Below are 10378 nucleotides of genomic sequence, written 5' to 3'. Positions count from 1 at the left end.
AGCAGAAGGTACTGGAGACTGACCGCTGCCACCAGAAGATGGACCATCATTGCCTACAGGATCCCACCGGATCAACCCTGCACCAGCCGTTGTTGGCGTCATCGCCTGCTCCGTAATTGCCATGGTCTGGAAGATGACTGACAGGCTAAGTTGATCTAACACAAACTGCCACTATCTTTTCCCTTGTTTTCATTGACTTTGCACATCATTTTGCATCTGAACTGTTTTTGTTCTCCCTTTAACTGTTTGTCTCCCTATGTGGAGTATTCCCCTGTTAAGTAAACTTGTTAACCCTTGCTCTGCCTCCTGTCCGTCACTGCCTCTCTCAACCTGCTCACACTATAACAGTACGGCCCTGCCAGAATATCTAGATGTTTATGCAAGCACATAACCACATAATCACTGAGGCAGCTCAGCTTAACTGACAGCCAAAGTCCTTCAGCAAAAGCAAGGGATGGTGCAAGGACTTTTTCTGGCTGTTTAATCCTCTAAATGCCGGAGTCAAGAGCAACCGTAGCATCTAGATGGTTGTTATAGGGACTCCCTCTATCACCTTATGGCCCCTTGTGAAGCAATTGTGGGGTGTTCATAGTTGCTATTGCAACTGAAGTGCATTTTTTTACTTCCTGGCCTACCAGGTTCATAGTTCTGCAATAAGCAGGGTCCAGTATGCTTATTGTCAATGTAAAACTAGCAGATCTAATATACCACAATTAATAAGCATTAGACTGGTGATCAGAGTAGTAACTGTTCAAGTATAATAAAAAATATTTAAAAAACACAAAAATGACTACAAAAAGGTAAAAAATGTTTTGCTGTTAAAAAACTGGTTACGTAAAAATAATAAAAAAATTACACATTTGTACTACCAAGTGTGGAACAACTCAAACTATAAAAGTGTCACACTGTTTAAATAAAAAATCCCAACAAAAAAGTGCCACGTAAAAAGTAGTATAAAAAAGCAATCAAAAAGTGGTATGCAAAGAAAATGGTATCACTGAAAGAGTCATGCCATCCCACAAAAATCATGGCCTCACAGCAGAAATTGTAAAAAAGTTATAGTTATAGAAGGCAATAATCCAAAAATAAAATTACTTTTTGTACAAACTAGTTTTTTATTGTGCAAATGTAGCAAAACATAAAAAACTATCTAAATATTGTATTCCTATAATTATTTTGACTCAGAGAATAATAATGGCTTAAAAAAAAACATTTCCCAAGCTGCTGTTCCCAAAAATCAGAATAAGGCTAGGTAAACATTTACTTTCTGCATTGTGCTGAACATTTATGTTGGAGTTACTGTTTACATATTCCTTGACAAAGTCATTCACTATATTGCGTCAGACAGTCATATTGAGCTCCTTATGGCTCTGTATGGCACCTATCCTACCTTTTAAGTCGTGTACAAAAGTATTGTTGACTATGGTGGTTTTGTCCATGCCGAAAGAGATGGTCAAAACAAAAAAAGAGGTCACATGGAATGATTGCATCTGCCTACCTATACTTAATGGTTATGTCAGTGGTCCTGTTTGAATTTTGTTTTTTGCAGATTTAAAATGCTTTTTAAGGTGCATACACAACTGCAACTTGTTATTGGAAATCAGATGCCCCATGAGACAGGTGGTGCTCATTAGATGGATCCCCTGCATTAGTTACACGAGCAGCACCACTGCCATGTCCTTGTCCCTTATTTGAGGTTCTCCCCATTTTTGGAAGTGGTTTTTCCAAACACAACTATTATTTATTTATTATTTCTAAATATTACTATTATTTATCTGCAACAGTACTAAAAAAAACACACAGCGGTCCGTGAAAATTTTTGTTGGGGGGATCTAGAAATGGCAACTAGATGGCTAATGTCAATTATTTATTTCACAGACTCCTAAAAGACACACACCAGTCCAGAAAAATTATTTTTGAGGCCTAGAAATGGCAATTAAAAATCTGATGCCAATTATTTAATTCACAGACTAGTAACAAACACACATCAGTCCAGACATTTTTTTTGGGGGGCGTTGAAATGGTAACGAAATGTCTGATGCTAATTATTTATTTCACAGACTACTAAAAAACACACAATAGCCCAGAAAAAATATTTTTGGGCCCTGGAAATGCAACTAAATGGTTGATACCTTTTACTTACATTACCGGCCAGGGGAGTGGCATCTATACACGGCCTGAGACCCGCTGCGCATGTGCCTCTAATAGCGCCGCTGATGCCGGACACCTGGGGAACACGGTTATAACAATCCGGGGATAACTATCAAAAGAGAAAGAAACATGCAAATTGCTGGGATCAACATGAAAAAATTAACCAATTTATTATATAATCCATTAACCACACAAAAATGTTTTAAAGACATTTAAAAACACACACCAATATATGAACATCATCCCCATATGGGGCAAGAATATGGTTTGCTAACTGATGCCTCTAAGTCAACCAATACAAAAATTATTATAACATGATTATCCGGATATTTATAGTGCAGCATGCGTGATATAGTACAATTTCATCTACTGCTTTTTACCGGACCCCATGTTTGTTAAATATTGCGTGAGGGTTACCCATAAACAAATTATACATGTTGGAGGTTTATAATATAGCTTTAACTCGATACTGTACTACAATAAAGCAAGAGATTGGTACCCAATATAGGAATATAAAGACACCACTATTGGAATATCTACCTAAATCATTAGGTGTGAAGATAACTGTAACCGGGACCGACCAGTCACGGTATACAGTGTCCAGTTAATGCAAGCAGTATATAGCAGCCATAATAAAAATCCCTCCTCCTACTCAATGGGCAACTATGATGGATATGCTCACAGGATACACTAGTAAGTGTTAGAGGCGCAGGAGCAAGGTCCAACTCCTGTAGAACCCGACGCGTGTTGTCACTATCATGACTTCATCAGGGGAAGGTGATCCGGGGATGTTACACACACAGCCACAGTTCCCCGAAGAAGCCCATGCGAAACGCTCATCGGGACTGCTGGGACACACAATGATGGACAGGCGACATGGGTAAGCTAGATGGCTCCTGTTATTATTAGGGTATGGATGGAGATAGCCACTAAGTGAATGCTATTTTGGTAATAGATGCCCCCTCTCACCTTCCTTTACTCTGGGGTCTTATGGTTTATTTACCTTTTGGGTTGATCTAACACTGGCACTTTGCTATATGCACCATGCACTTTCTAGGAAGGTGAACAATGCCTAAAATAACCCTAAAGGGCTCCTAGTAAGCTAGCCCTACCTGTCAGTGGAGGTTGGCACCCTATGAATCGATGTGGCACCCCCACTCCTCGTCGACTATCCCTCCTAGCCCTGGGTGTCCCTACCACCTACCCACGCCCAAACCCAACAACAAACACACACATCTAGCTGGACTTTTTTGCACTAGAATCGTACAGATCACAATAGATCAGTGAAATATCATAATTCCACAGTACTGGCCTATGAGGGAAAAATGTTTCATCTGCTCATTGATATAATAGCCTGTTCTGCAGTGAAAATATACACATCATAGTAGATTAGTGAAATAATGTAATACCACAGTACTGGCCTGTGATGACGATATTTTTACCAGGTATCGAGAGACCGTCACCTATAGTAATTAGGTCAGTAGAGCTCACAAGCCATAATTAGTGGATCCAACTAGAATCAATAAAAAATACTGTCTGCATTAGTATCATAGTGACCATGACTTATCATAACATCTTTATGATCTCATTAGATGTGAGATCATTGTGTATTCCAACTTGTACTCATATTTAGGTAAAGACTCGGATACCAGCATAGTCCTTCTATCATCTCACAATCCTAAAATGGTGGAATACTCATACCAGGTACTAGTCTGACTGGGATACGGTAATCTACTTCTTTTGTCAGTACCTGGTATGAGTATTCCACCATTTTAGGATTGTGAGATGATAGAAGGACTATGCTGGTATCCGAGTCTTTACCTAAATATGAGTACAAGTTGGAATACACAATGATCTCACATCTAATGAGATCATAAAGATGTTATGATAAGTCATGGTCACTATGATACTAATGCAGACAGTATTTTTTATTGATTCTAGTTGGATCCACTAATTATGGTTTGTGAGCTCTACTGACCTAATTACGATAGGTGACGGTCTCTCGATACCTGGTAAAAATATCGTCATCACAGGCCAGTACTGTTGTATTACATTATTTCACTAATCTACTATGATGTGTATATTTTCACTGCAGAACAGGCTATTATATCAATGAGCAGACAAAACATTTTTCCCTCATAGGCCAGTACTGTGGAATTACGATATTTCACTGATCTATTGTGATCTGTACGATTCTAGTGTAAAAAAGTCCAGCTAGATGTGTGTGTTGTTTGTTGGGTTTGGGCGTGGGTAGGTGGTAGGGACACCTGTTGTGAATTCCGTTCTCGAGCTCCCTCCTGTGGTCATGAATGGTACTTCAGTGAGTTATGTCCGTGGACTCCCTCTGGTGGCTATGAGTAGAGCTGCTGGTTCTGAGATTCCTTCTCCAGCTGCCCTCGTTTAGGGCTAGGCTGGATTTTCTATTTAACTCCACTCAGATCGTTACTCCATGCCAGCTGTCAATGTTCTAGTACTGGTTCAGATCTCTCCTGGATCTTTCTGAGGACCTGTCTACTCCAGCACAAGCTAAGTTCCTGATTGTTCATTTGTTACATATGGTTTTTCTTGCTAAGTTCTAGTCCAGCTTGCTATCATGAAACTGCCTGGCTAGCTGGAAGCTCTGGGGGTGCAGAGTGGCACCACCGCATCGTGAGTCGGTGCAGGGGTATTTTTTGCACACTCTGTGTGGTTTTTGTAGCTTTTTGTGCGGACCGCAAAGATCCCTTTCTATCCTCAATCTGTTTAGTTAGACTGGCCTCTCTTTGCTAAAACCTATTTCATCCTGTTTGTTATTTCCTCTTAACTCACAGTCAATACTTGTGGGGGGCTGCTTTTACCTTTGGGGAAATTTCTCTGAGGCAAGTGAGGCTTTGTTTCCTTTCTTTAGGGGTAGTTAGCTCTTAGGCTGTGAAGAGGCGTCTAGGCAGAGTCAGGCACGCTCCACGGCTATTTCTAGTTGTGTTGATAGGAGTAGGGTTTGCGGTCAGCAGAGTTCCCATTTCCCCAGAGCTCGTCCCGATTCCGTGTTTAACTATCAGGTCATTCCTGGTGCACCTAACCACCAGGTCCATAACAGACACCCAGGGCTAGGAATAGTCGATGAGGAGTGGGGACGCCACATCGATTCATAGGGTGCCAACCTCCACTGACAGGTAGGGCTAGCTTACTAGGAGCCCTTTAGGGTTATTTTAGGCATTGTTCACCTTCCTATATTTTTGGCCCTATTGTCCGCTACCCCACCCAGCTCGGGTGTTGGTGTAGTCATATTTTGTGTTTTTTCAAGTGATGATTAGCATCTTTTTAATGCATATCCATTAAAAGTATTTTTTAGGGTGTTGTTCTCATTTTGGTTTTTGTTTTTCTGAGTATACCCTGTTTAAATTATATGGTGTTTCTACCATGCACTTTCTCCCAGAGCTTTTGTAGAGACACAGACCTCTTGCTAGCCAGTCTGTGTACATATTTCCTCAGTGATTAGATGTTCCTGTGGTGTACTACAGAAAGGCCCCCCTTGTGCCTTTTCCAGGATAAGCTGTTTTTAATACTGTGTATGTATCTTTCTTGTGTGAATTGTTTGTTACATTTTGGTCTTTTCATTATTGTATATATAAAATTTATAACATTTGAAGCTTTGGACATTACTCTGTGAGTTTGTATATGAGCTGTGTATTTTGGAGTGTCCGTGATCACTTTGATCGTGTCCTTCTGATAGAGGTATTTTGAACCTTAATTGGTATTGACTATGTATCAGTGGATTTTGTTTATATTATATTTTTGTGTTTTCACAGGTAACACTACTGATCAGATGGACTTTAAAGCCTGTGAGAAAGCGTGGCTTATACAGCTTGACAAGGTCTTCAATGAGGGCCCAAGTAGTATTTTAGACTCCAAAGCTAGGGATTTGAATGAACTAACTGCCAGATAAAAGGATTTGCTTAATAAAAGAACCCGCTTATGGTGGAATAAGGCTTTCCTTGTAAGATACATTTTATGTGGTTTAATCCTGAGGGGATTGCGTATACAAATTTTTACATCATTTAGTGTGGATAATGAAGTTTTTAAAAATCAATGGGAAGAAATGGCCTCAGCATGTTCTAAGGGTTTTATGGGCCTGTTGATAAAAAATAATGAAATGACTCTGAGTGAGACATATAAAGATCTCAATTCCATTCAGGAGGAAATCAACAAGCTCCTTACTCCTGAGGCCATGATGTCCTTTAAGAACGATCTTGATCTTGAGATTAAAAAATTGGAAAAGGAAGTTGTAGCTGCTAAAACTAAGAAGTACCAATGTGACCTGTTGGATGTGCAGAATGATAGAGTATATAGATGGCGTAAGAGTCAAGGTAATGGGAGATTCATGCCCCGAGCATGCTCAGTCTCCTTCTCTTCTGTATTGTCTATTGACGAAAGACCCTCCATACCAGAGAAAGGAAGGGTTGGTACTGACAAGTCTGACCCCAACAAAGAGAAGGGACATAGGAATACTAGATGTGGGAATAAAAATAAAAACTCATCTCCACCACAGAAAGACAGAGGACCCAAGACCAATACCCTTGAGGTAATTAATCTTTCTCAGCACAATTTAAGTGTAGCTCAATGTGAGGTCTTGAGTCTCGGCCTTTTCCCCGTGCAATAACTTTGATTACTTTACAGCACTAAAGGATTTACATCTATTCTCGAGGAAATTTATCTTGAAAAAACTTCATTCCTGATCCGCTAATGATGAGGGTACAATGAATGTTACCGAAGAAGAAGCCCTCTCCATTTTGGAGGAACTGGAAAATGAATCCACAGGTACATCTGTTGGCATTCCCCCCATCTGTCTCGGTCCTTTTAAGGACTGGTACTATCTTCAGAGCCGTGGCACAGCTATGGGGGCGGCGTGTGCGCCTTCCTGTGCCAACCTCTTCTTAGGCTTTTGGGAGAAAGGCATATTTCAGGGGGGCGCACACTCCACCCCCCCGGATTCTTGGATGGTACCGGTATATAGACAATATTTTATTTATTTGGCAAGGACCGGAGGAAGAGCTTCATCATTTTATGTGGGAGCTGAATCACAACAGTCTCAATATCAGGCTTACATATGACTTTCACCCTCAAACTATTTCATTCCTTGACATCAATCTGGTTGTTCAGGAAGATGGAGCTATTCACACAGATATGTTCTGAAAAGAAACATCAGTAAATGCTCTTCTCCATGCTTCCTCCTCTCACACTAGTTCCACGATTGGGGCCATTCCTATCAGCCAATTTCTACGTGTGAGAAGAATATGTACGTCTGAGGAGTCCTTTATCTCAGCGCTGAGATGTCATCTCCCGAGATCTTGGTGCTGAGATTTCCATCTGCGCATGCACCGGCCCCCGGCGGCCATTTTCCCGCAGTCCACCGCACAGGAAACCATGGAACTGTGGGGGCTCTGGCCTTTCACAAAATGTTGGCAGAGCCCCCTGCAGCACCAGACACCCCCCGCAGCAGCACCAGACACCCCCGCAGCACCATCAGGCACCCCCACAGCGTCAGACACTCGCAGCAGCACCAGACACCGGCAGCAGCACCAGACACCCGCAGAAGCACCGGACACCTGCAGCGGCGTGCCACACATTGGAACACCCTCTCATCCCAGCCTGTGGATTCCAGCATCACCCCACTCCTGCCTCCTCCAGCAGCGACCCTGGAACCCCGCTTCATTGCAGCTACCCCCCAGTAAGCAATAAGATGCATGGATTATAAGAAGCACCACCATTTTATTAAAAAATGTTTCCTATTTTTCTCCTCAAAATTTCGTTTGCGTCTTATAATTCGGAGCATCTTATAGTCCAAAAAATATGGTATCTGTCCTTACATAGCTGTATAAAATAGTAAACATGGCACTCTGGGTTTCTTGAAGGTGCTCAAGTTAGGTATCCAACCCCAATATATAGGCAATAATATACTTGGCACTCAGGAGAATTTTGTAGTGAAGAAAAACATCATTTATTTAGTGCATCCAGTTCAACATGAACGTTTTCGGTCCCAACATAGGACCTTCATCAGACAGGGTTTTTTGAATACTGAAATATATATACAAAAAAATACAAAAGATTTTTTTAGACAAAATTCATAATGCACAACAAGAATATGATGTATAATGATCGAAAATTCATAGCATAAAAAAGACATCACTGGTGGAGTGATCAAAACACAGCATTTGAGGCGGAATAGGTGAATCCGGCTCGGTGATACGTGAGTCGTGAGCCTCGTTTCGGAGAAGCTAGGGACTGTGAACGTGTAGACAAGGAGATGGTGATGTGGAGACCATACTAAGTCCTGATAATAGCCTGTCAGAATGGGGAATTAATAGATAGATTGCCCCAGGGTCATATAGAATGAGCTGCCTAAAATGCAAGAGCACAGATATGTAAACCACGTGATCACATAGACATATAGACATATAAAAAGAATCATATCAAGATACATGCAAACATCAGAGTGCCATCAAGACGGGTTTAAGTGCTAGAAGGTATATCCAGAGGTCACCATGGGTATGGTGACCCTGATGTGTGACCACCAGAGCTGCGTCTAAACTAGCATTGGGTATATGGAAACAACACGTAGTAGCACATACAGGGTGGGAGCGATCTGACCTCCCCATACAGGGTTATATATACCTGGAATACACAGTATGTCTGTATGGGCCCACAATGGTGCCGGTGTCAGACAGAATCCAGGAGGTGTACAGCCGCCTAAAAGGACATCATGGGGCAAATATGGATCAAAAAATGACCAGGCAATATTGAAAAACCCACACTGGAGACCACACACCATCAGAGGAAGTGTTACCTTAAGCAGATTGTTGAGAATATGCGCTGCAAAGGGGCGGAATGATCGCTGGTGCAGAGAGCGCTGTAGCTGTAGTCAGTCCCTCCATTTGAAACAAGTGTCCCACATAAAAGACAATTACGCCTATTCATGAAAGGCCCGGCAGACGCTCGTTCACTTTTCCTCAGTTATGGTGTACTGGACACATATTTGTTCAAACAATTGAATTTTTTAATCACATGACATTTTCGACATTGCATATTCACTTTACAGCCAGCAGTGACAACAACACTGTCACCTCTCAGAATACTTGCTGCATTTACGCCATCAGCGCCCTTCTCAAGAACTTGGAATACGGTGCAAACAATCTTTGCAGATGGGACACCTCTCACTAAAATTAGTACTCATTTTTCAAACCTGGAATAAATGAAAACATACAGTAAATACCATAAAATGCTTGGTCTGATAAAGTAAGAAACAAAGTTAAAAAAACAATAAGAAGATACTTAAAATAAGATTGTTAGAGGAATTTGACGGTTTTCAATGGCCACTTTGAAAACAAACCACTTTTCAGTTGGCAGATCTTGGTAAGCTTTTTTCTGAGGATCACTACACTTAGTAGAGACAAAAATTGTTCACACACATTTAATTATTTGATTTTTTCTGTAAATACAGACTTGAATGGGCAAGTCTCATCTGAAATATGAGATATATAAAATATATATTTGCGCTAAAAATATCAGTATAAAAATATAAATAAATATACATATACACCCTTAGAACAAAGGGTTAATGAGGTGCTTTCGTATACCTTGCTCCTAGTGCGCTGAATGTAGACGTAAGTCTCCTAATGATGCGAGGTCCTGTAAGTGCTGTCTTTGAATGCCGCTCTTTGGATAGCCAAACGTGGCTTGATGGAGGAACTGAATGTCATTCAGTTCCTCCATCAAGCCACGTTTTGCTATCTAAGGGTGTATATGTATATTTATTTATATTTTTATACTGATATTTTTAGCACAAATATATATTTTATATATCTCTTACAGTGTTTATCACTTGATGAATAGGGTGGTTTTCATCATCATATTTGCTGCAAATTTATTCAGTTTTTGGGCAGCGCCCTCCAGACACCTGTTTTTATTTCATCTGCAATATGGAAGATACCAGTGCGCACTGCAACTTTTTTTCATGTTCACATTCAGTCCTTATAAAAACAAACAAAAAAAAATAATTCCTCTAAACAGCCAAAAATGAGTAACATTGGTCTACTGTAAGTACTGACACTTTTTTCCATTAAAAACATTCAGACCAAAAATACAGTCATGTGATCATAACCTTAATAGCAGATTTTTCTGCTCATTATTTAAATTTTACCTTGCAGGGTTGTTATAGAGGAAGTGTGCAATTATCTGCAGCCACCACATC

General features: G+C 40.7%; 1 long non-coding RNA gene across 1 annotated transcript; it reads right to left on the bottom strand.

Annotated features, from left to right (window-relative positions):
• Positions 1–8141: 8141 nt before the first annotated feature.
• LOC143818345 (uncharacterized) lies at positions 8142–9046 on the bottom strand. The gene is made up of 3 exons (XR_013224480.1): positions 8975–9046; positions 8803–8877; positions 8142–8529 (listed from the first exon to the last, which is right to left on the bottom strand). It is a non-coding gene; the product is annotated as an uncharacterized LOC143818345 (long non-coding RNA).
• Positions 9047–10378: the final 1332 nt, after the last annotated feature.

This window comes from Ranitomeya variabilis, chromosome 3 (assembly GCF_051348905.1).
Source record: "Ranitomeya variabilis isolate aRanVar5 chromosome 3, aRanVar5.hap1, whole genome shotgun sequence".
NCBI lineage: Eukaryota > Metazoa > Chordata > Amphibia > Anura > Dendrobatidae > Ranitomeya > Ranitomeya variabilis.
The sequence above is the reverse complement of the archived record's forward strand: the minus strand, read 5'-3'. Positions and strand labels throughout refer to the sequence as shown.